The 27353-nt window shown below is 44.0% G+C and overlaps 1 long non-coding RNA gene across 15 annotated transcripts in view; it reads right to left on the reverse strand.

Moving 5' to 3' along the window:
- The window catches only part of LOC106730486, a 283593-nt gene that overhangs the window by 235532 nt on the left and 20708 nt on the right, over positions 1–27353 (reverse strand). For 14 of the 15 annotated variants that reach the window (XR_004326155.1, XR_004326145.1, XR_004326151.1 and 11 more), the window contains 2 exons: positions 3423–3530; positions 1221–1413 (listed from right to left, as the gene is read on the reverse strand). This is a non-coding gene — a long non-coding RNA (uncharacterized LOC106730486). The remainder of the gene's footprint in view (positions 1–1220; positions 1414–3422; positions 3531–27353) is intronic. The other variant, XR_004326157.1, reaches the window with a different exon arrangement.

A 27353-nucleotide genomic window follows, 5' to 3' on the forward strand; every position in this document is an offset into this window, starting at 1 on the left:
AATTCAGGAAAGACCTAAGATTCTCATGCCGGCATTCACTCCTCCTGAGAGCCTATACACTTGGGACAGGTACAGGTGAAAGTACATAGAGCTCTGAAGCACCCTTTGGTTAACATTTAAAACTTCAAACTTTAAAAATGGGGGATTGGAAACATACACTCATTTCTCTGCTTTTGCTCTACCTGTTTCTCATTTGCTTATTTACTTGCTGTAGTTGATGTCTGGCATATAAAAACATAAAATAAACCTATTGAAACACTAATGTTTTTCCAAAGATTAAGTGTAGAGGAAGGCCAGATGACTTCAGGAGAAGTCTCATTCACCAACAGACACCACACACTCTCACACCCAAAGCCCTCCTTGCTCATGTTTGTTTCCCAAACTGACTCGCAGAGAGACTGGCTTGTTGAAGACCAGAGCCACAGACCACTTTCATATGTATGGCTCATTGCTTTCATGGGTTCTTGGTGACCATAAAGGTCTTGGATTCCTTTACAAATGTAAAAACATATTTCCTCTTTTTGGGGTACCAAGAATTCATACCAAAGGCTGTGGTGAGATATTCTTGGTCTGTGCCTATGCGTAACTGAAGGCCACCTCCTCTGACATAAAGACAGTCATTAATAAAAGTAGAGTTTCTCTTTTAAAGAGACAGATGTACGTGGCCTGAACCTGCCTAATCTTGGATATCACTGTTGGCTAATGAATTGCCTCAATGACCAAAAATGCCAGTTAGTGTCATTAAAAGTTCCGAAAATGTATTTTAGAGGATAGAAACATGATTTACTGACACATCAGATTTTCTGATTTGCATTAAAAAGGATGTCAAGAATAATTCCCAACATTTCTGTAGGATGTTAGAGTTTGCAAAAGCTTCTTTCCTTCCATGACCCCTTTTGAAATCCCTTACACCTGCCCACAAGGCAGAAAAGGCAGGTTCCCATGTGATCTGCCTGCACCTCAAGTGGAAGGGTAACAGGAGTTAACAATGGGGTTCTTCCCAGTAACACATGATAAAACAAGATGCTAACCCACCAGTGCAGGACTTGCAAAGGAAATGTTTCAGAAGTCACATTTACAATCCTTAGTCCAAGATCCTTTCTGAAATCTTTGAGGTTGAAGAGACTTAGAAGAAAGGATTTCTGTGGCAAGAACACTGAGCATTACACCACCCCTACATACACCCCATGAGGAAAAGAAATGGAATGCATCCCTTTTACCTGTGGGAGGCTTCAGGATTCCAGTTTGGAGAGCTTGATCTGGGGTCTGAAGGAACAGAGACTGGTGCTGGCTCCAAGCCTAGAGAAGCCCAGGAGAGAGAGGCAGTGATGGGCTCTTTAAAGGCAGAGGGAGGAGAGAGGCTGCCCTGGAAATGGCCTGGGTTTGGAGTTTTCCTGGAGTTCCATAAGGACCCTATAGAAAGATACCAGAATATATCATGTTAATAAGACTCCTCCTGGAAGCTGGGCAGCAAGATAACCCCATGAAAGGCCAGACATGGGTGGCTGGAGTCATAAGTAGCTGATCTGAAGGGGCATCAACTGAGTTAAAGGAAGAGCAGTTGATCCCCAGTATGAGTGTCGAAGCTCCCACCAAACCCCGAGGGCGACAGTCTCTGATCGTGGTAGGCCCCATCCAGCAGCGCCTTCCTTGCTCCCTAACTCACTCCCTGCGGCCCTGGAAGACCCAGAGCCAACTCAGGACAGATGCTGGGAGTGCAAGAATAGCACAAGACAGGAAGCAGAGAAGACAGCCTCCCACCTCCGACTGCAGGCTTCCCAGCCTGAGGTATTAATTACTGAGTTGCAGAAGCAGAGAAGCTTCAATGTAAAATGAAAATGAAAGCATCAAAAATTCAAAATATCTAGTGACTACACCATAGAAGCTCGACTGCCTAGCCACTGCTGATTACATTTCACGGGATGCCTGAGTCTAGGACTCGGGCTGGGGTTGGGTACCCCACAAGTCCATTATGGAGAACCAAATCTGGGATAAAAGGAAGGGCAATCAACAGAGAACCATCGCAGGTAGGCTCTTCAGAGCCCTTGCTGTTGTGGAAAAAGACACACGGAACCCTCCTGGGCAAGGGCCCTCACCTACAAGGCCAGTCCTTCCTCAGATGCTGGCTCTGTCCTAGGCACACTCCTTTCTCCCAAATGAGGAGGTAAGGCATGGATCTGTCTCCAAATAACCAGGTGACCAGCCGCTCAAGAGCCCTGTGTGCTGAGTCCCTAAACCTCACAGTCACGTGGGAAGTCAGAAGATGGAAAAAGGAAACTTGAAGAGTGTGCTTCCCGAAGGGGACAGAGCTTGTAACAGCCTGGAAAGTCAGCAGATCCCAGACAAAGCCAAGCAATGCAGGATGGCCTCACAATTGCATTCTCTTGACACACCTGGATTCTCTGTGAATTTCGTTGTTTCGTAACACCCAAAGTGGTTTCATTTGAGCTCAGCCATTATGGATGATGTGCTTTCTCTGTCAGAGACACTTGTCAGGAGCATCTCAGGGGAATCTCCTAGTTCCAGCTACAGCCCTGGCACTAACATACCATATTACTCCGTGGACAAGTCCCTTTCTCTTTGCAATTCTCCTTCAGACTCCTGTATGTAAAATCAGAGCACAAAATGAGATGGCCTCTAAGACCATCGTTGCTCCAGCGCGTTATACCATGTATGGAGTCTGGAAGGATTTAAAAGTGGCTAAATTATGCAGCATTAATTAGCCTTTGAATTTGTATAGCATTTTGTAATCTTGGCAAAATTCTTGCACAGTTCATTACCTAGTTGGTTTGTACCTTCACCTTTGATTCTAAGGAATCAGTGGTACTAGCCTTACTAAACAAATGAGGGACTGGACTGAGGGCTAGTAAACGAATTATCCCAGGTCACACAAATAGCAGGAGAGCTTGGACCAGGAGCGAGGCAGCTTGATTCCCAGCCTGGCCTCCTCTCCTTGTCCCACAAAGTCTGGTGTTTCCAGTTAAGAACGACACAGGCAGCCCCAGGGAACTAGCATTACACTGGTAATGCTAATGTCAGGTAACAACAGTGCACTGCTCCTTCTCGAAGTCCCAAAAGCTGGTCTGATTAAGTGGACTCCTCCCAGAGGGTCCTGTGAACCTCAAACAACCTTCTTTCTAAGTTTCTTTCAGTAACTCTGACCATTTGGAGAGAAAACAAACTCATACTCAGAGGAATTTAAGGTGTTATTTTAACTTTGTATACCATGCATAAAAAGTTACCCTTTCACTTGAATTTTTGAGTATAAGTTGGGAAAAAAAAAAGATTTGGCACATGTTCTCCAGGTGAATGCCCCAGGGCCTGAAGTCTAACTCCAGGACAGCCAACAAAACACCAGAGTCACCCCCTCCCTCCTCCCTCCCTTTTCCCCCCCAATTCCCCTCCCCTTCATTGCATCTCACCAGCCACCTGTGAGGTTCCAGACTTTCTTCAAGCAGCCTGAATTTAAAGCAAGAACTTAGCCCCAACAGTCAGAATTTCTTCCTGGCTCATTGTCTTTGTCTTGTGCACTGAAAGAAGAGAATTAATGCTATATTGTTTAAAGAGAAATAAAAATCAAGAACATATTCAGTCACTACAAAAGCACAGAACATCCTTATGACACAAAGACCCAACACACACACACACACACATACACACTTACACAAGTGGCCATAAACATAAATTACTGTATAGTTATTCAGAATGTCAGCAATCCCAAACCATCTAGGGCACAGCTATTAACCTAACAGAGGAAAATTCTCCTGAAAAAGGACTTAAAATGTCAAATGCCCAGTGACGCTGGCATGGGGGGGGGGGGCAACCTGCAAAATACAAGCCTCACAAAATTTTCATTATAGGCATTGTTATTCCTGTTTTATAGAACAGAAAAACTAAGCCCAGGAATGTTAAGTAACATTGCCCAGCGAGACACAGCTTACTAAAGAAAGATCTAGGATTTGAACTCAGGATTCTCTAGATACAAAATCCGTGCTCTTTTCTCTGTTTTGTGCAATGTCTCCCGTGACAGGTAGCAGTCTAAAAATTTGTATGATTCACTCTGATTGGTGTCCTCAGGTCTTCGCCTAAGCTGTATAGCATAAAATAAGGAAGCAGCTATGAGCAGCAGTTGAAACATCTTCATAGAAGCAACTAAAATACATAAAGACAGAAAAAAACTATAGCCAGCATTGCATATTATATTTTCTAACTGATTTTCACATGCATCACGTCTACTGATCATCATGGCACCGTGAGGCAGTTGTAGCTGTCCCCGCTTTGCATTTCAGTGAAGTGCCTGTCACTGTGCTTCAGTGCACGGGCACAACAGCCAGGAGTCCTTCAGGAGTTTCTGAATGTTTCAGTGTTTTACAGCGTGGCGTCATCAGGGCTGGTCAGGCACAATTTGTATTCAGTATCTGCTGATGAGTAAGAGCAAATTTTAAAGATCTGCACCAGAAATGTTTAGCCTACAAAAAGTTTCTTCTTTGAGAAAGAATCATCAATATATGGGGAAAAAAATCACTTTTGAGGAAGAGTTCACTCCTTCACAACGCATAGGTCCTACATTTCTTTCCTCACATAACACAAATTCAGCTCCGATTTTTGTTCATTCAACTTCTACGTGGATAGTTCTACCTATTCCACGTGACATAAAATAACTATTTATAACCACATAAAGGGCGAGAATTACACAGGAGCATTAACACGATTACGTTCCCTAAACTGTTATTAAGAAAAACTCATCCGGGGACTCCAAAATGTGTCACAATCAGACCCACTGGCTCCCTGCTCAGAATTCTCTTCCACTTTGCCTAGTCCTGGAACCCTGCCTTCTGGAGGGGAAAAGTCAGCTAGCTACCGAGAAAGAAATGCAGGTCTACTGGGAGCGTGGACCTCCACCCCAGGTAACCCCCAGATGGCCTGAAAATGGTACTGAGAGCATTGATAATTCTATCACTAATCAATTCCCCAAATTTGCCACTGCAGTAAGACGACTGTTACTGGCAAGTAAGTAGTACCCCCACAGGGCTGAGGGTGTGCTCTGCTCAGCATCAGACTTTTCAGCTGAGTGGACAATCTGGTGTAACAGTGGCATGCTGGGAGCAGGGACACTGGACGCCAAAGCTCCCCTGGTCCTGTTGGTAACTTCATTTCCCAAACGTTCATAATTAAACAGCTTTTATTGAAGTAATCAGCATGAGCTCCTTAACTTTGTTTTTGCAACCGGTATCGTGTTTATGGAGCCAAATATTAGAGACTTTGATACTGAATACCTCCTCGGACGTGTTAACGTTGGCAGGGGCTCCAGATTCTGAAGATGCCGGGCTGCCTCGGCACAGCCGCCCCTCCAGCCTCCAGCTCATCGGCCCCCCCCAAACCACAAAGCAGCAGTTCTCCTGTAAGACTCACTTACAATATTTCTCCTGAAGGGCCCAGGGAATGGCGTGCAATTGAAACAGGGTGAAATGTGATCTCAAAGTGTCTGTCGGACCAGAAGTTTTCAAAGAAAACATTTCTTAAATCTTGTGCTCACTGCTGTTTCAGCAGGCCAATTAGATTGGATGGGACTTGGGGGGAGCTGTCGCCAGTCACTGCAGCAGGAATAGCAAACAAGACTTAAAGCAAATAAACGAGCCCCAAACTGGCATCCCAGGGGCCCCTGGCCAATGACCTCCTTCACTCCCCAGGCGGGATGGCCAGCCCACCCTCTGGGACCCAGGGCCGAACTACAGGTTAATCAGATGAGACACTGGTTAGCAGCCTCGATTACTAGAAAGTAATTAATCAGGGAAAGTCTCCAAACAGGAGGAGAATAAATAAACACCGGGCACATGCGGTCCCATTTGGGCTGTAGATAAGACTGCCATCCAGGTGTCCTGCTCCGGGAGTGCCCATTTATCTTGCTCCGGTCCTCTGAGGAAACGTGGTGACACTTCTCACATCTGCCTAGAAAATGCAAAGCCAAGAGGGCTCTGAGTTGGAAGAAGATGAGGGACTTTGGAAAAACTATTAGAGGAAAGGCTGGGGGGTAAGTGGGGGTTGTGGTGAGCCTTGCCCTCCCTGCATGTCCTTTTCCATTCTGTGCAGACTCTGCCTTATTTCCACCTTTCAGAAAAAAAAAAAAGTTGTGTGGTTTTGCAAACTCCTACTCACTTAGAGAAAACCAGGAGCTCAAGTAGTGTTCTTAGGTCTGGGCATAAGGAGCCTACAGGGTCACTGGCCCCTCGAGCATCTATTCAGCTTCAGAGACTCGGGACAAGCTACAAAGGATTCAGATCATCCGAAATGACTAGTTTCTTCTTCAACATTGACTTAGGGAAGAGGAAGATTAGGAAGGAGGGGAAGGAAATGTAGTTAGTGCAAGTGGAAAGTATCAACCATTGGTCCAGCTTGACCTGACACGTCACATCAAATAAGGTCATTTGTTTACGTTGCATCTCTTTCCTTCTGGAGGAACAAAAAATGTCAGCAGCTAGAGAATGTGCGTAATGTAAACATGGCTGTGTTAGCTCAGCTTCAGGGAAAGCACACCCCAACGTAAGTCAGCGCGAGACATCCTCTGCTCAGAGGACAAGCACAATGATTTTAACCTAATGACCCGCTCTTAAACAGCTCTACAGCAAATCACAATTAAATAAATACCACTTAATAGCAGAGATTTGTTTTACTGCTAGATTATTTGTGGGGAGAGAAGGAGAAGGTTGAATGAGCCACTTAATCTTTAATTATAAAATTAAGGTAGTTTCCAAATACTATTATGAATTCAACCTCCAACTAAATTTATAAAATGTCACAGCAATGACTTATAGGCATTCTGGAACGAAACAGAGAAGCAAGGGAGGAGAGGTGTGGAGGTATACCAAAAATTGAGGTTGCTTTTGTTTGTTGTCTTAAGCCGAAGTTGAGTCTAGTGGCCTTTCTTCAGCCCAATGATGAGAACTATGTGGTCAGAGCCACTGAAATCATGGCACGGACACCAGTGAATGAGTTGCTGTGGAAAACTGCAGAACGGAGGGTCGGGAGAGCTGCAGTCAAGGCCTGGCTCTGCCGGGCCCTGGAGCACCAGGAAGGACTCAGCTGGAATAGGGGAGGGAGAGCTATTATAGCTTGTGGCTGACACTGAGAGATCGGGAAAGCACTTGTGGGATCCGGTGACCTGGTCAGCCCTCCACAGAGAGGGCCTCCAGGCAGCACAGACACCTCCTTCCCTCCAGGGCCCAGCCTCCCTCCCTCCCCGCTTCCTCCCTTCTCTGCAAAGCCTCACCTCACCCTCTTTGCTTTTTCTGTCCCATGACCTAACTGTGATATTTTCAATGTCTGATTTTCTCACGTAGGCACCAACACAAATACCTCTGGGCAGGTGACCTGAGGGCGACGAATCACACTTTCATCTTGCCCCCCCACAGACCTGTACAACCACAACAAACTGACAGTGGTGTCCCCGGGAAAACTGGGGCTCAATCGAAAGATGAGTCCTGCAAAGACTTTTCCTCTTGATGCCTCAAATGGTCCCTAGAAAGTCTAGACTTTCCAAAAATAGCTATGAGTTAACTTCTCTGGCCGTGGAGGTCAAAAAAGGCACTCACGCTGATGATGAGGCCAAAGTCTTTCACTAGGACACAGCAAAGCCCACTAGACGGTGGGCATCCCTCAGGAGCTCTGCCTCCCCCAAGTCACCTCCTCTAAAGTCACTGCTTAGCCACTCACTGATGACATCAAGGCCTCCGTGAGAGCAGAAGCCACGTTTTCTCCACCAGGACACCTAGAACGAGGCCTGAACCCAGTAGCTGTCATCTGTTCCACTTTAGCAAGCAGCTGCCTGGACCAGGTACTCCGCTGTCTCTAAACATGCAGACAAATAAAATTCAGTCTCTCCTATAAAGAAACTAATAAGGAAGACAAGAATATAAGGAGATCACCATAATCCTAAATGGCATGTGCCATGTGCTTGGCTGAAGAATAGGTATCTCTTTCCTTTAATCCATGTCAAATGATCTCCAAGTCTCGTTGATTTTTAGAAATCGCTCGCTGAAGCAAAACCTTAGCCAATGGCCCTTCCCTGAGGGTTGCTTGAACAGGAGTTCAAAGTCCAAGATGGAGATGATCATCCTAAATCATGGTGATGTGTTCAGACTGTACTTGGAGGCCCCACATTGGCAGAAGGACCCTGACAGATGAGAACATGTTCAAGGGACAAAGAACAAGATGGTGACCAAACTCCAAACCATGACTAAGAGGGAACTGCTGAAAGAGAGCCAACGGGGGTCAGCTGGGCAAAGAAGACCTGGAAGATCCCTGAGTACTATGCAAGGGCTTCAACGGCAAGGAGCATGCCCTGTCCACACAAAACAGCCCCCCATGACTGTGCAGGCTGCGCGGTCTGTGTGCATGGAGCCCCCTGGAGCTGTGCGGCACATAACCCCAAAATCCCACGCAGCAACCCTGTGCACATCTCTCCCTCTGCTGTGCCCAGAAGAGCAGCCTCCTGATAAGTGCTCGGTGGATGAGACCCACTGCTGTCTACTAATACAACATTTTTTGGTGAAAAACTTCTGTGTAAAACATGGAGCAGATCTTTTATCACTTTTGTTGTTGTCCAAAATGGCAGAAGGAAGCCCAGTGGATGCAAAAATAAGAGGTTAGGTAAAACATTTTTTAAGTTTTGGAGAATTTTCTATGAAGCAAAGTAGTCAAACTATGAAAGGGGTGATGCTCTCACAGATGCTCACAGGCCAAGGGCGGGTGAGCAGCTTCCCCGGCTTGGGGAGAATATTTCATTCTTGGAGGAGAAAAGTGGAGGCTGGGCTCAAGCCCAGGGCTGCCTTAGGTAAGCCCAAGGTCCTGGTAAAGAGCAAACTGCTGTGAGCAGAACACTGGGGAGCCCCAGAGCCTGGCAGGAGGTGGTACAGGAAGGATCTGAAAAAGTTAAATTTCTGTTCAGCCCCAGAATATGTTTATAGTTATTTCTTGTCAAATCAAAATGTTTCCAAATGACTCCTCGGGTTGGAAAATGCCAAGCACGACCACGTGGGTTTGCTCAGCAGGCAGAGGGACCTGCAATGTCGTCAGACTGCATTCTGCACACAGTGGAAGAAGTACCACGTCCTATCCCTCCTAATCTGATGAATCCTTGTCATAAATTCTGCCCAGGCAGTGGGCGGGGCGGCTGCTGGCACAGGGCGAAGCGGAGGGGGGCGGCTTTACGAGGGCCAGAGGAGACAGCAGGCCGCCAAGCCCTCTGCAAGGAGCTAGTAAATCAGCAGTCAGTGAAAGCTCCATGCAGAAGAGACAGCCCCGCCTCCAGAGTCTCCCGGGGGCCCGGAGCACAGGTGAACACAGGCAGGAGAGGAGGAGGGTGCTCTGAGTCGACATGGAGCCATGGGATCCTGGGGACCCAGGGAGTGAGGGTACAATGAGGCTGGATTCCACCAACTTCCCGAGAGCCTCCAGCGTGCCACGCTTTCAATCAGTAGGCACCAAGCGAGATGCTGGGAATATAGGGCCACTAACAGAGAGGATTCCTGCCAACCAGTAGCTCACATTCAGAAGGGAGACCCAATCAGGGAAGAAAGAGCTGCTGTTAGTTTGCTACAGGTGCCATAACAAAACACCATCCACTGGGTGGCTCAGACACCAGACATTAATTTCCCCACAGTTCTAGAGGCTGCAAGTCTCAGGCCAAGATCACACAGCATCCGCTTTATGCAGTTGCTGCCATTTTACTTAGCCACGCAGACCACGGGCACGGCAAACTGACACTAGCCCCTGATGCAGGCACATGCCCTAGAAAGCAGCCGCAGTGCCGCGAACAAATGAACGTTCCCAACAGGACTTCCCCAACAGCCCTTGTGACCAACATTGCCCCCTGTCCCAGCCCATCTGCCTTATGCAACCCCACGGGGCTCACCAAAACCTTGCCCTTTGGTTTGGATCCCAGAATCCCAAAGCACTCCACCCCACAGACCCTAACAAAGGCACATGCCCAAGGTGGTCCTGCCCCTCCCTCTGCACCTTGCCTTGATCTCCGCATGTGGCCCTGTGTGCACCTCTTCCCGGACCTGTGAACAATACACCTCTCTATTTCAGTTCCCCTTGTGGAAGATTGCTGAACGGTGGCTCACCATCCAGTACCCTGTGCTCCACTTCACATTGAGGGTTGGGGCTTCACCATACGAATTTGGGGAGGGACACAAACATTCAGTCCATAGCAAAGCCCTAAAAAAATAACTCTAATAAGATGTGATGAATGCTATAATGGAATTGAACAAAACACTGTGGAGAGGTGACTCATCTAACAGAGAGGTTTGGGGGTGAGGGAGTAATCAAGGAAAATGCTACAGAAGAGGTATCTGATCTGGTCCACGTAGAGTAAGAAAGAATCCTCCCAGTGCAAAGACAGAGGAGGGAGACCACACAGGCTCGGGGGGAAGAGTACAAGCCTTAAAGTCAAGCTGTCCAGGTTGAAACCCTGCCTCTGATCCTACTAGGACTGTGACCCTGTGCAAGCATTTTAACCTCCCTGAATCTCAGTTTACTCATCTATAAAATGGAAATAAAAGTGTCTGCTTGACAGGGTTCCTGTGGAGGCTAACAGATTAACTCCTGTAAAGGAGCTCAGTAGAAAGTGCTAGCCAGTAAGAGACGGTGTTCCAGGCAGAACAGGGATGACGGCCTACCAATCATATGCAGTCTTGAAAACAGATGGCCTGTTTAGGGAAGGGTGAGCAGTTCAATGTGGCAGCTTTGGGAGCATCAAGGAGAGGTCAAGGACGTGGGATGAGTCCAGATTGGAAGTTTATTTAATGATGCACTAAGGAGTTTGAGCTTTATTCTGAGAGCTCTAGAGTTGTGGGAGCACTTGAAGCAAAAAAGTGACATGAAGAGGCCGAGATTTCAGGAAGATCACTCTGGTGTCCATGTGAAGCAGGAGCTAGAGGGAGAAGGAGAACAGGGCCGAGGAGCGAGGCTTGGGCATCCAAGACGGCAGCCAAGAAAATGTCCCAATAACCATCCCACCTGGCAGTTAAATCCCTTTCCTGACAGAATGAGCTTAAACTATCTCTTCCCTCTGTGCCCTTGTTCTTGTTGTGGGACCCTTCACGCCTGGCTCTGAATCACTCCTTTTCCAGTGCTTTCACTGGCACTGTGTGACTGACAGCAGGTCACTTCCTCTTTCTGCACACCCGTCCCTTCACATGTGTGATTCAGATAGTGATGGTGCTTGCAGGCCCACTGTGAAGAGTAATGAAAGCATTTAGCACCAAATCTGACATATTTGCTGCCGTTTGCCTGTGAGACTCCCAAAGTCCTCTCCCAGGATCTCTTTTCTCACCACTGACGCCTCCAGCCTGTCCCCTCACTCTGCTCCCAGAAGCTGACATATGTGATAGTCTTCTGGGCATGCTAGTTTCCTTCACTCCAAACCATTCCCTGATGGTGAGGTCTCACAAGGACCTTATATTCCTCATCTGTGTGTCCTCTCCGCATTGAGTAGATGAGATTGTGTGTAGGTCTGAATGGGGCAGATATCTGCACAAGGTTAGCATTCTGAGGGGTGGATAGCACAACACCAAGATCCACCCACCCGACAGGCCTCTAAGTATGTTTCTTCCTGCCAATAGTCCCTGGAGATTGGACACACAGAGGGCACAGACCTAATGCAAGCCTGCTAATAAAATGGCCAGGCACACACGACCCGGTCCAACCCAAAACAGGAGCTCTGAGACAGTCAGAGTCACTGCTAAGACACTATTGGAAACAAGAAGAAAGTCAGGCAAGGGCAACAAGAAGTAAAAGTCCAGAAACCAAGACAGAGTCATTGAGGGGAATACAGAGATGGAGCCCCAGAGCCCACAGCAAGTAGAAGTTCTAAGAAACCAGAAATTATTAGTGATCATAGAAACTGCATATATTGAGAATCTACTAAGTACCACCCACTGAGCTAAGCCAAACATGGATTATCTAATTTATTTTTTAACAAAAACCCAGAGAATGGGCACTATTATTAGTCCCATTAGAAGAAATTGAGTCAGAGAATGGTTAAATACTATGAGCTCCCACTGTCCTATTGTTCCTTATAAGAACCCCTCACATGATCCTCTATACCCAGCACGCGCCCCCCCACCCCCCGCCATGACTTGAAGTAACACGGATAGAGCTCCTCTCCTCGCAAGACAGGAGCAGAAAGTGCCGTGGAGACAAGGACTGCACACAAGACATGGGAAATGACAGGAAAGGGGAGCACATGAGGAAGCGCCCATCAGACATGGCCCAGACCAGCCCTACTGTCCTGAGTGGCTGCCCAGACCCCCAGCACGTCTAAATCACTCATCCTCCTGGGCCCTGAAGGTTTGTGTCAGGCATGACTATACCATTAATGACTTTGTATAGATCGTCCCTTTTCTTCCCAGCCAGCTCATGAGCCCCTTGAAAACAAAGACCATGCCTTCTCACGCTGTTTGTTCTTTGACAAATGAGGGTGTCCTGAACATTTTCAGAAATCATCCACTTGGCTCTGTTCAAAGTGCCAGTGCTCCCACCCATGTACCTAGAATCCTTTAGGGCTCTCCAAAGGCATCGGAGAGCCCTTAGGTGTAATCTGAGACCCACCAGCAGAATAAATAAATCCCTGCCCTGGTGGCAAACACTTCCCTTTACTTCTTCCCCTATAAAAGCAAACTTCTTCAACCCAATCTCACGAGTGCTCTCTAATGGGTTCTTTGTTTTGTTTATTCCACTTAGTTCAAACCAGAAGCAAACAAGAGAAAATGCACAAGGAACCACATAGCACAGTGTACAGCATGCACTCAGGAACTCTGTGCTTCTGCCAATACTGCTCACTTTGAAGAATGCAAATTTTTGTGTTTTAAATGCCCCCAAAATTATCAGGCAGTGGGTAGTAGGTCCTGCTGCCAAGAAGCCCGCTTCGCAGCCCCTGTGCACACTTGCTGTGTGAGCGAGAACAGTGTAAAACTCAGGCCCCCAACTCTGAGGCTCCCAGATGGCCCCCTCCGATAGTAGTGAACGGAGAAAGTTAGACCAGTCCACACCTCCGTGTGGGGACCCAGCTCAGGATGCACCTGTAGGATCAGCCTCAGAAGTTATTTCTGCAGGGCTGCACTGAAAAGGAGAATCCTGACCTGAAAGAATGGCAGATGCTGAAATTTACAAAGTTGAAAACCCCATGCAGGTTTCAAAATAGCAAGAAAGGAATCAAAGATATTCCAAAATTCAGGAGCCAGAGCTAAGCTATGAAGACTGGAGCAAAAGCAAGCAGGTAGGGGGTCTACAAAGGTGGGCGTAGCGAGAGTGAGGTGGAAATGAGGGCTTTCAGAGAGACTATGCAGTGGTTTTCAAACATTTTTAGTAAAAGAACTCTTTCAAAAATGAAAGATATGTAAACCTAACACATAAACAGATTTTAAAAATCAGTTATTAGTAAATTCATACATTTACTAATTATAAAAACAATTGATTAGAATAATGAAATTATTAGGATGAAAAATCTGAAATGGAGGAAGACCCTGAAGCATCTAATTTATTTCAGAATGTTGTCTTAGTTCTGTAGTTTCCAATGAAATATAAATCCCACTCAAGAGACAAGTTGTTGTAAATGATAATAGTTCTTTTTAACCATTGCTTTGCAATAGAATAATCTTTAATTAGGCAACAATGATAGAAAAAAATCAATATTCTGAAATTTGCACCAAAAAAAGTGAGCAAATATGTTGAAGAACAAATCAAAAGTGCATAATCACTAAAGGAAAGATTCCACTGGTTTAAAAATCCCCAGCCAAGAACATCTACTAATATTTGCCACTTGATTTCATGGATTGGCAATGGGCTGGAAGCTGGCCCAGTTGGCCCGTCTTCAAAGTTTCTTTCTGTTCGGAGTGGACATACAAGCCAAGGAGGCCCCTGGTGGGGAACTGGTGAACAGCCCAAGAATTCAAGAAGAAAGAAACTACCTCATCCACACCATCAAATAGCTTAAAAGGGTAGTAGAAAGAAGGAAAAAAAAATAAAGTAGAGTTTGACAGGCTCAAGACAAAACTCCAGATGTATCGTTTATTAGTTAAGTGACTTTGGGCAAATTACTTAAAATTTATGAGCCAAAATGTTCTTATCTGTAAAACTGGGATACTAATTTTCTTTTACTGGATTGTTACAAATATTAAACAAGGTGCAGTGTACAGACCCAGCCATTTAGTCGTTCACTAATGAGGAACAAGGATGGAGTAAGACTGACCTGAGGGAGGGGGACACCAGGGCCTGGTGGTTGTCTAGGGAACCTGATTCAGACCTGGGAGGGTCTCAGGAAGCAGACCCTCATCAGGTGGAGAGGGGAGGGAGGGAATGAGCACTCACTCGGTTCTTCCTACCTCCTTGGGGATTGTTACAGGGGACAGAATAGAGCCCAGATGAAGAGCTGGAGAGGGTAGAGGCTGAGGGCCACAAGGACCAGGAGACGTAGCAATAAACATGGGCAACTGTAAGGAGGACCCTTGTGCCCGAGGGTCACTCTTCTGGGATTCCTCCGCATGCAGATTTCTGCAAATAGACACCCCTGTGCATTTCCCTCCCAAAAGCCTGTAGAGGAGAGATGGCAGCGCCCCTGCAAGACTCTACAGCAGATCAAGCAGAAAGGGGCACACCAGGGCAATGCTGCCCGGAGGTGTCTATCCAGCCCTGTCCGCATACACTGTGAGCTCACCACTTCGTTAGTGGAAATTCTGGGCACCTCTTCCTATTCAGGATCAAAGACTCGTGCTTTCTTATCCTTTCCCAAATTAAAAAAGCTGTCTGCCCCCATTCACATATATGATTCCTAGAGAATTTCTGCCCTATATTCAACTATGGGGAGCTCTTCGTTAAACAGGATCCTATGTTTCCTTTACCCCAGATTACTTATCACCCTTATAGCTAGCTGACTCACCTACTCTGCTCTACAGCTTTGTCAGGTCTATCTAATCCCTAATTAGAGATGGGCCAAGATGGGATAAAAGGTTAGATTCTTCAGGGAGAGGAAGAAAGTGAAGCCCCAGACATGGCAGCCTCCCCCACAACGTGCAGGAAAGCAACACCTTCAACACAATCTGATACCTTCTCTTGGGCAGAATTTGTTGAATCCCAAAGGTCCTCTTAATTCCCACACTGCCGATCTATGACTCAAAGCTTTAAGTCCTGTGAGTGAAGGGCCCCATAGGCATGTGGCTTCTCGTCAGAACAATATATCAAAGGAGAGAGAGTCCACACCCCCTCCTAATGGATCTCTTAACAAACTTATATAAAGATCACCAATGCACAGAGATCATTGTCCTACTGACAGGGAGCTATAATTGATTATTGTGACTTAGATGCTTAGAGAGTGATTCATTAGGGCCCCATCATCTCTGTCATTTTTAATGGGAAGGGTTGGGTGGTGCGTAAACATGGTTATGACAGGCAAGGAGAGAACAAACAGACCGGAGAGAAAAAGGACCACAGAGGTCCCTGCAAGGTGAAGCCTTTCTTTCCCAGAAGGTTAAGATAATTCTGTCAGAGACGTTCTTCCAACAACTGCCCTGACCCAGTGCTACAGCAGGACCTAAGCAGTACAAAGCCACAGCACCCTCCCAGGCATCTCTGAACGTCAAGCCCAGAGGTCCACAACAAACACAGGTAAATGAGTGGCTGGGAGGTTACGGCTGTACTGATTCTAGAGTTTAACTGAGTTGTCTTAGGATACCCACAGAGGAAGTATGAGCACGCTGACCTTTATTGAGGGTCAGTCAACTCCAGTTCAATAACCAATGCACGACACTCCTTAACCTAACTTTACAATTAAGATCACAATGAACCCCAAGGAGCTTGATTTCTTGCTATCTGGAAAAAAAAAAATCACTTCATTATGATCTCTAGGAGAAAGTCATATCTGAGTCATCTTGAATCCATCTCATTTTCTAGCATAATGCCTGGCACATACTGGGGACTCTAAATTGTTTACTGAAGTGCTGGAATCTGGTTGTGTAACCGGTATTACCCACTTCACCAAAGGACTGTCCCTCTTTTTTCTTAACATCCAAATTAACCATTTAAATCACTATCCAAATTATTAGGATATCCAGTTTCTCTTTCTTGGGATTTACTTGGCCTAGAATTGCCTATGAGTCCAATGTTTATTCAAAACCAAAGGGGCCATTCCAACTTTTAAACTCCAAGTAAAGTGAGGACCAGAGAATCAGATTTGTCCACAACTAAAACCCCGGGTCTGATTGCTATGGCTCTTGTCTTTGCCATACTGATTTCTGTCAAAAATAGATATAGTTGGATACACAGCAGTGATAACACCCCTTCTGGTCCAAATTCCTATGCAAACAGTAGAGTTTCTTCCAGAGAAACAATTCCACATAAGGTACTGCAGAGTTGGGCTTGGCCAAGGATGAATCAAGCTTGGCCTCCCAAGGTCTTTGCTTCCCCATCACATGCTCAGCTACTGCTCCCTGAGACAGAAGGGGCTGGACAAGGGGAGGAGCTCCCAGCCCTCGCTTACCTCTATGCCAGCTCCAGCCCCATCCCTCCTCTCCCTGCAGCACCTGGCAGACTCCCTTGAAGCCTGGCATTTGGTCACCAGGCCAGACTCCACTGAGTTCCCTTTGGGAGCATACGGTCTCGAGGAAACTCAGTCTAAATAATCTGGATCCAGTATTGTCCCCCCTAAAAGAAGTTAGTTTCAATTCTTTACTCCTAAAGGAGGATTTCTGCCCTTCTACAAATTACCCATCAGCAACCATCCCCACCAGTTCTAGGATAGACTGACTTGGTGAAGTCACAGAGGTTGGCCTTACATTTACAGGACAAAGTTGTCATTCAAGTGTTGTTTTTCCTGAAAAGAATGAGATGTGCTCTAAAATGTTCTCCTGATTTCACTTAGAAAGACAGAAAAGCAGAGACATTGACAACTGTAAATGGAAATTTAAAAAATTTTTCCTTCTTCATTTTTTAAGATTAAAACTTTTAAAATTAATCACTCTTCTCAGTTTAGGGCACATTATTGTCATTATTTTGTACACCCTGTCCTTTTATTATTTTTCCCCTTTAATGCCTATTTCAGACTCACTGTCCCTCTAACCCTAAGCATTCTCATGTGTTTAGTCCACATCTTTCTGTTTATATCTGTTCTTGTAAAATATGCATTGTTTTGTGTAATCTCATTCAATTTCCCAATTTTTAATTATGCACTATATTTTAAGGTCCATCAATATTTAGTCCGTTGCTTCTAACTTACAGCATAGTGCCCCATGATAAACAGCCCTATATTTTAACTACCCACTCCCCAAGGGATGGACACTGGGTTGCCTCAAACACCTTCCACCATAAACGGTGCTGCACGCCCAGCCTCATACAGGTCGCCTATGGACGTGTGTGAGCGTTTTTGTGCTGGGTCACAGAGTATGAGCACACTTGACTTAGCCAAACACTGCCAGACTGCTCTCCAGAATGTCTGCCCCAGTGTGCAGTCCCCAAGCAGAACATGAGACCTACCCTATACGCCTGCCGTCCCTAACACTTGACATTATCAAATTTCATCATTTTAGCCAGAATAAGAAATATGAAGTTATATTTTATTATTTAATTTGTTTCTCTTCATTTACTCTAGTAAATTGGTTTATTCATAACCTTGGCCCATTTTTCTGCTGGAGCTCCTCGTTTATATAGTGCTTTGTAAGAGTTGTTTTTATGTCCTAGCTATTAATATGTTGTCTATATTAGACATTATAAGAATATTACCCCGATTGTTAAACTGTTATTAACCTTATATGTCCTTAAATTTGACATGATCAAATTCATCAATTTTTCTGCCTTATGCACTGTGTTTTGCTTTTGTTTTAATTGAAGTACTGTCAGTTACAATGATGTTTTAATGGGTTCATTTAAGAAGTTCTTCCTCCCTCCTGGGCCTTAAAAGTATTCTCCTTTATTTTCTTAAATTAGCATTGTAGTATTTATTTCCTTCCGCATCTAAGTTTTTAATCCATCTGAAATTCATCTTTGTATGTTATTAGCTTTATTTTTCTTTACATTGTGAGGCAGTTTTCCCAAATCCAAATATTAAATTATTTATTCCCTCCTTTCATTGATTTGTTGTGACAGTTTTCTGAAATGTTAAAGTCCCAGATGTAGATATAAGTATACATAGAGCTAGATATGCATATATAGTATGTACATATATGGATGATATATCCACATAATGCATACAGATACAAATGACATAAATGTAGATGTTTTAGATATACAGATATCTGTCTGTCTCCAAGTTCTCTCTTCTGTTTCATTGGATTATTTTTTCTTTTACACAAATATCACTCTTTGTAACATGACTCTCTGGCAAGAAAAATATTCTCTTTAATTTTTTAAAATTCACTTAGTTATTCATAGACCTTAATTCTTCCATATATTCTTAGAATATTTTTATCAATTCCTTCAAAATATCACCTTGTAATTTTAAATGAAACTGTATTGAATTTGTAAATTAATTTGGGGAGAAAACAACTTGATAAGATTGACTCATTCCATACAAGAACAAGGGCTATCTCTCCATTTAAATAAATCATTTTCTATGCACTCCAATAAAATTTAATGTTTTTCCATAGAAATCTTGTGTATTCTTGATTAAGCTAACTCCTAGATACCTTATCGTCTTTATTGACATTATGAAGGTTACCTTCTCTTCTATGTTTTAGTTGATAGTTGATTATTACTAATAAAAAATCATGTTAAATATATGTAAGCTGATCTGACAGAAAACTTACAGAACTTTCTCATTATTTCTAATAGTTTGTCTGTTATTTTCTTTTTTAATGGGAGCTTCTTTTAACTTTATCTTACCAGTTACCTCACTGAGCTACAGTTACAGCAAATACTCCTTCTTGGAATTTTTTTTTTTTTTCTTTTAGCTACAAAGAGATTATAGATTTAAAAAACTGAACAAGTCACTTTTTTTGAAGAAATAACAACATGGTGAAAAATGGGAACCAAGAAGAAAGATCTAACTCTACTTTAATATGGAACATGTTCTTCATAAAAGCTACAACTGGAAGTAAATATGTCTTTTGGTTCTTAGAAGATTTGTGAATACTGTTAAGTGTAAATTTGTTTTGTTTAACAGTTGTGTAAATAATGTTACCCATCAGCAATAAATTAAGACATAAAGGTTATATGAGGGTACATAAAAACAAGTCCTTCAACAGCTGTGTTAAGAAAATGTCCTGTGAAAAGAAGTGGAAGAACATTTGTTACACAGCAACACTGACAGTTATAAGCACAAGAGCAGACACTTAGCCTGAGTCACCTGGGCAAGAGGCTAACTACTGCATGTGGTCCTCCCAAGAAATGTCTGTTTCCTCTTCCTAGGTGTCCAGTTCTACATCCTTCATCCTCTGTCCTCGTTACACCTTTGGCTACAGTATGCACAGGTTAAGGTTATCCCAGCTGGGAACATTTGTGAAGAATGTTCCCTGGTCATTGAACTTTTATCAGTTTTGTTGGGTACATTTCAAGCAGTGGCAGATGTTTCCCCTGTGCTATTCATAGTCTTCCTCATGTTTCCCCAAGCAGGAAGAGCCCTGAAGCAAAGGGGGGCTATCTCTAATTAAAGGCAGGAATACTACATGCTAAAAGTAAATTCAGTTTGGAAGGAATATGTCACAAGTTTCAAAACCCTTCCATGGATTTTTAAATGACGGTAAGGATCCTGATCACACAGAGGTCATTTGGAAGAGTTGTATTCTCTCCTGCCACCAAGGCCTTTTCCTGATTCTTTTCTTACAGCCTATCAAGAGCAGCTGGAAGGCCTCCATGGCTCCACCCAACAGCAAACACAAGATTCCATTCCCATCTTGGACAAGGACTGAGAACCCCTCCACTTTGTAGTAAGCAGAGAGACCTGCCGTCACCAAAGCCAGCTCCCTGAGGAGTGAGTTGGGGCCAGAGGAAGGAGTGACCAGGACTGGGACATGAATCTTGCTCAGCTCTTTTAAGGCAGACACATGCTGCCACCTGGTTCCCATTACAGCCTCAATACAGTGAGACTCGCCCACTGAGGCACCCAGGTGGAAGAATGAAGCCGAGGCCCTGTGTGCTTGGAGCCTGGAGAATGTTCCCAGCGTATCACAATTACAGAAACATCTGTGCCCAACAGCTTCCAGCCGAACTGCTGTGAAAATTTACAGTGTTCGATTGCTTTCAGAATTTCTCACTTCTCAGCCTGAGGCAGGGTGGTCTCAAGGCTGCCAGTGAGTTGCTGCAGGAAGTGAGAGAGATCACAATTTCCAGGGTTTGGATGAAATGTGGCATAAGGGTGTGAGGGGTAAGCATGGAGCCTTGAGTACTGTGGACCTCCATCAACTGATCATTTCTTCCTTCCTATTTCATTCAGTCAACATATACTTGCTGAGCATGGTGGGAACTGCCTTTACAATGAATCAAAATCTGAGTACAAGTTGGTCCTCAAAGAGCCAACAACTTAGTGAGAAATAACCAATGGTCAAAAGGATTCAAACAATAAAATATTTATTTTGAAACCATAAGATGTCAATGAAAAGGCTATCATATGTTATACTAAATGTAAACAAATCCTATTGGTTTTGCAAGTACCATCCAGAACAGCACTACTCTAATTAAAGTCCTTCAATTAGCAACCTGATATCTTGTTAGAAGTGTAAATTATCTGATCCCTCACGCCTGACCTACTATCTGGGACCAGGGCCCGGGAGTTTGTGTATCAAAAACTTTCCAGGTAATACTCACTAAACCTTAAGAAGCAATGATCAAGTATATAGACAAAAACAAAAGCCAATCCCACGCAAATAAATTACCTAAAACAATCCAACTTGATTTTTCCAGGGGACCAGGGGAGACAGGCAGAAGGACAGACTGGCCAGTGCAGTGTTGCAAAGGTCATGGCATTTGCTGGGAGTGGGGTAGGGTTTACTGGAGTAGTAGTAAAAGCTAGCAAAGGGAAGAGTTGATACAAAGTCTTTGAAAATCACGGAGATTATGCATGTAGATATTTTCTTAAAACACTTAGACCTTGTTAATATAGGATGTCATGTAAAGACTTCTCAACAATTAAGAGGATAAACTATGGCTGTGTGGTTGGGAAAACTGGCCAACAAGGCCTCTGTCACAATTTACAGAACATCCACACAACTATCACTACCTCCTTATCATGCTATGAACTGAGGATTTTCACTTTTTCCTGCTTTTTAAGTGTTGGAACCCTTTTGTGATGGTTAACGTTTTATGTCAACTTGACTGCAACACAGGTTGCCCAGATATTTGGTTAAAACATTACTCTAGATACATCTATGAGAGTATTTCTGGATGAGATGGACATCTGAATCAGCAGACTATGTAAAGCAGATTGCCCTCCCCAGGGTGGCTGAGTCTCATCCAATCTATTAAAGAACTGACTAGAACAAAAAGGCAGAGTAAGATCTAATTCTCTCCTGCCTGTCTTTGAGCTGGAACATCAGTGTCTGCTGCTTTCAGACTCAGACTCAGATTAGAACTTAAACCATCGGTTGCCCTGGATCTCTAGCTTGCTGGCTGCATATCTTGGGACTTAGCCTCCACAGGCATTTAAGCCAATTACTTATTATAAATCTCTTTTTATATATAAATACACACACACACATCTCCCGTTAGTTCTGTTTCTCTGGAGAACCCAGACTCATACACCTTTGTTTAGCAAAACGCATAGTAGACAGGTAAGAAGTGCCCTGGGCCTCCAAACCCTTCTATTTCCAGCTTTGATAGGACTCATCAAAGCTCTCAGGGATTTTAAACCAGGAACTTAAAGAAACCTGGGAGTGCTCTTCAAGTATTCTAAGTTCACTGTCTTCAACCAGCCCACACATACTCCCTGCCCATCCCATCTCCAACCTGGTCAACTCTGTAGAAATCAAATAGAGGCTACCACTTCCAAAGTCATTTTAACCTCCCTAGGAAAGACAAGTACCCTCACAAATACTGCCACCATTTCCAGTGTATTTCTCCTTCTTCCTCAGGACAGAGAGTTCAATAATCCAGTCATTTGAAGATTGATTCCAATTTTCTGATTTGACCCTGAGCTCTGTTCCAGGACCTATAAGAGGGAGAGGCAAGACACTCTACACCATAAACCTCTCTGACATAGGATGGAAACTCCACGAAGGCAACATGCTTTCAAGAGGCTTCTACAACCACCGCCAACTGCCCTGCTGTCAGGCATTACTCAATACCTATAATGCAAAAGTTCTCAGCACAGCCACGTGGCAATTTTATGCTGAGCTGAGCTTCTAATAACACGGGAGCAAAACTGATACTTAATAAGTGGCCAAAGGCTGAACCTTCTGATTTCCCATTACATCACATTTCTCCTTGTTTTTTTCCCCAGCTTTATTGAGATAGAATTGTTATAATACAAAATAATTTTATTTAATAAATAAAAATTATATATATTTAAGCTGTACAATGTGATGTTTGATATATAAATATATATAGTGACACAATTACCACAAATAAACGAATTAACACATTCATCATTTCACATACCTTACCATGTTTTATGTGTGGTGAGAACACTTAACATCTACTCTTTTAGCAAATTCCACATATACAATAGAGTATTATTAACTATAGTCACCATGCTTATTTCAAACGACTTGTTATCAAGTTAGCTAATTCTGTATTTTGCATGATCCAGTTTGTGGTTGAAGCTTGGTACTGAGTTTTTCAGTTTAGTCATTTTATTCTTTACCTTCAGGATTTCTGTTTGATTCTCTTACAGTTTCTATCTATTGAATTTCTCATTTTGGTCATACATTGTTTTCTCGATTCTCTTGCACTTCACTGAGCTTCTTTAAGATGATTATTTTTAATGTTTTGTCAGGCAACTTATAGATTTCCATTTCTTTGGGGTGAGTTACTGGAGCTTTATTAGTTTCCTTTGATGCTGTTATGTTTACCTGATTTTTCATGATCCATGTTGCCTTGCATTTGTGTCTTTGTGCATTTGAAGGTGCAAAACACCTCTTCCAGTCTTTACACACTGGCTTTGGCAAAAACAATCTTCTCCTGTCAGACCTCTGGGTGATGGGACTGTGTATTGCACTGCAGTTGAGCAGGATTGGAGCTGGGTCACTTGGCTGCTGCTGGATCCACACTGCGGTCTGCAGTTGGTAGACTAGTTACTTGTAGCTTAGGCAGGTGTGGGTCCTGCCCAGTCTGTAGGAAAACAGGACTGCCTCTAGGACCCTGATCAGTAGGCTGGCACTGGGACAGGGTCCATTTCAGGGTCTGGAGCTGGGTCTTAAGATGGTGGGCCCATTACCAGGTGTACAGAAATGTATGATTCCCATCATGTCCCCAGGAGGGCTCCTGCTACATCTCAGGGTGGGTCCCTGGGTGGGCAGAACTGGCCCCAGACTATGATTGGGTACAGTGCAAACCAAGCCACAGAGTGACATCAGGATCCACAGCTGGGATCGAGATCTATAGGTCTGCCTCCAGGGATGCAGTTAGGCATGCCTCCTGCCAGGTTCCCACTGACTGTTCTGAACAAGATTGGAACCAGGTCACAGGGCTACTAAAGGATCCACAGTTAGACTAAGGTCAGCAGACCTGACTTTAAGGAACACAGAGGAGTGTGTCTCCCACTGAGTCCCTGGGCAGGCAGGACTGACCCCAGACCACAGCTGAGAGGGGCTGGAGTCAGGTCATGGGCTGCTTCAGAGTCCACAGGCAGGACTGAGGTCAGCTGGCCTGTTATTCAAGGCACTGGTGGGTGTGTCTCTGCCCAGATCCCTAGGTAGTTGATGCTGGTAGATGACATTGGCAGGACCAAGGACAACTGAGGCAGAAGCCAAGTCCATAGTGGGACGAGGCTGTTTTCAAGTCTATAACTAGGACCATGGTTGTTGAGCCAGCCATAGGGGTATGCCTTCTCAGAGTAGCCCTCCTTGGTCTTCAGCTCCATTGGGGTTTCACAAGCTACTACCTGGATCCCAAAGTTTCCATAAAGATCCTTTTTCCTTTGACGGTGGCCAAATTATTTTCGCCCAGGGTTGGGGGGGATACAAGCAGGGACCCTCCTACTGAATCACCTTGCTGACATCCCATTTTTCTGCATTGGTTCAGAGATCCCTGATTCGGTAACAGATAAGGGGCGGTAGAAGCAGACATTGGTAACTGTGCCAGAAATTCTAGTTGCTCCTATGTAGTTCCAGATCTAAGTCGAAGGGTAATATTAGATTTGATAATGCTTGTTGGTATTCTTTTGTGGTGGTTTGTGTTTAAGTCTCTGTTGCTTAGTTGGTTCATTGAATTGGGGGTATTGTGTTTTGTTTTGATTTGTTGTTGCTTTGAAACCATTGATCTGAAGGAAAACATGAGTTAAAACAGAGCAGTGTAGAGGCATGTAATAAATTATTCTAAAAATAAACTATGATCATGTATTTAACTTCATAGAAACAGGAAGAATTTATCAACCAGGCTTTAAGTTTGTCTTGATCCTAACCCCACAGAGGAACAGTAGAAAAAAAGAAGAGAAAGGCATCCCCATTATGTCTTTCACAGAAAAATCTGGATTCTGGCCAGTCATAAATATGTGCCCGACTGTAGAACATTTAAGGGAACATAGGCAAGGGGGAAAAAGATTTTCTTTTTAATTATCAATGGGAATTTTAAAATAATCAAATAAAAGAAATTTGGGCTATTATATCAGAGACTTTATACTGCCCTTGACCTAGGAGACAGGGCCACGAGCTGGCACTAATCTCTAAAACATACAAGCATGTTTCAAAGAGAAGAATACAATTTGTGAAAACAGAGAGTTAGCAACAACAAAGGCAGGGCCATTAGAGGGCTTCCAGAATAGTCCTCACATCTGGTAAGTGAGGAAGATGAGACTGGAAGAGGAAAATGGGCAAAAAGCAAATAAACAAACATAAACAAGCACTTCACCTATCAGTAAATGCAAATAACTATAAATACATGTAAATTTGCTTAATTTCACTGAAAATGAAAGTTGCTATTTAAAATCACTGCAAGATATACTTTGCACTCAGCATACTGGCAAAAGGTTTACAATCTGACAATGCCATGTGTTTGTGAAGAGGGAGAGAAATGGAAATTCTCTGTTTTACCAGTCAGTAAATCGGTTACCAAAAAATACAGAAAGCAACTGAGCATGAAGTTGAACATACATAACTATGACCATCCCATTCTTAGGTATATACCCTAAAGAAATTTTAGCAGATGTGCCCCAGGAGAAAAGTCTAATTATGTGCATAAAAGAATTGCTTGTAACATCAAAAAGCTGCCACAACCCAAGTGTCCATTGAGAAGGGAATGACTAAATAGAGATGAAGTCATATGACAGCATTCTACTTAGCACTGAAGATAAATGAAATATACCTACATGGTTAAATTTCATAAATACAGTTAAAAGCATAAAAAGCAACTCAAAGAAAACTACAGTATTTCTCAATTTAATAAAGTACAAAACAAGCAATACTAATCATTATACTGTTCAGGAATGGAGTGTGTGTGTGTGTGTGTATATGGTACATGTAGAGAAAAACAAAGGCAACATAAAATCAAAATCCAAGACAATGGTTAGCTCTGGAGGCTTAGTGAGGATAGGAGCTGCAGAGGGGAGGAATTCATGTAAGACTTCAAAAGCATGGACAATGCTCTCTTTCTTAATCTAGTTGAAAGGCATCCAGGCATTTGTTTTATTAGCCTATAAACTAAATATATGCCCTTGGGTATGTTCGGCTGTCATCATTAAAAATAAAATTAAACTTGTAACTTTAAGACAGTCAACATAAACTGGTAGTCAAAAGGTTAAAAACAATTTTTCCAGGTAACTACAAATAAATAGCCAAACCTGGACTTGAACCCAGATGATCCAGTTTCAGTAACCCGAGTGTATACTATGTTATTCAGCCTATCAATCCACTACACAGTATATACCATACTCCTTACTTAACCTTGCTGAGCCTCAATTTCTCCACCTGTAAAATAGAAATTCAGTATGTTTCTAAAGCTCTAAGCATATTGCTCAGCCTGTGCTAAGTGCTCAAAGATAACTCTAAGAAGGGGAAGGAGCAGAAGGGAGAAAGGAAGAAAGGGCAGGTGGGAAGAGAAAAAGGAAGACAGAGAGAAATGGAGAAAGGGAGAAAGAGGAAAAAATTGGAAAGAGAGAGAGAGATACACCAGTGAGGAGTGGCACCTTTGAAGGGGCTGCACATCCCCACCTTAGAGAATGCGCGAAGTGAAGTGTAAACTGGAAAGTCTGTTTTCTCTTCATGGCTGCAAGCCCCAGGGCATCTGGTCTCATTAAAGGTGCAAAAGTCGAATATCCTATTGAAAATTCTCTTTGGTGTAGGAAATTAAGTTAAATTAAAAACATGACCTTTCTCTCAAACTGGCACAAGTGATCTCGTTCTCTGAGCATGATTGTATCCATCAGCAATACATCAAAACCAGACGGTGCTGGGGGACTTCTATGGCTGAGCCATCAACCTCCTCGGAGACTCCCGTTTATTTGGCTCCATCCAGGAAAAAAGGATCAGGTTCTTCACAAAATCCAAAGGAAGAAGGTGATATCCACCCAGGGAGGAGGCTCTCAGGTCTTCTCTAACATTTCACAGGCCATTCACTCAAAGACCGAGCTACTAACAGCCTGGAGGGATGCTGTTCCCGCCCCTCACTTTGGATACAACGTGGGGTGAGGAGCTGGGGGAGGGGTGTGCCGACAGACTGCTCTCTCTGGCAAAGACTTGAGTTGTTAATTCAGTTGTAATCCTATAAAGCCCAGCTGGGAGAGCTTTGGGGACCCAACAGGGGCTCTAGGCAGGAACATGTACCCAGAGGTCAATCTGACACGCCCTCTTTCCTTGTTCCCTGTGGTGTCCATCCTGTCTCTAGGCAGAGCCTACTCTTTCCCGACACCCAGATCCCCAGAGCAAAGAGGCATTGTTAGTCCAGCTTCAGCATCCAACAAACAACCACAAAGCCCATCCTCTTGGAACTCTAACTTGCCCTGGGCTTCCTGGAGGCCCTTCTAGGATCCAGGCAGAACACAAGGGAAAAGGAACGCTCCAAAAAGCTGAGCAGCAGCGCTGACAAGACAGGAGTCCAGAGCGACAGGAGCCGAGAGCAACAGCAGCCCTGGAGAAAAGTGACTGGCCCTCTGAAGCCGAAATCCAAAGCAATACTCAGGAATGGAGAGAAATAATTCATGCATAAGCGTGGCAACTGCAGTGTTCTTTATAAGCCCAAATAGTATGAAACAATTTAATTACCCAATTTAGAAGATGGTT

The sequence above is a fragment of the Camelus ferus genome, chromosome 15, assembly GCF_009834535.1.
Source record: "Camelus ferus isolate YT-003-E chromosome 15, BCGSAC_Cfer_1.0, whole genome shotgun sequence".
NCBI classification, from domain to species: domain Eukaryota; kingdom Metazoa; phylum Chordata; class Mammalia; order Artiodactyla; family Camelidae; genus Camelus; species Camelus ferus.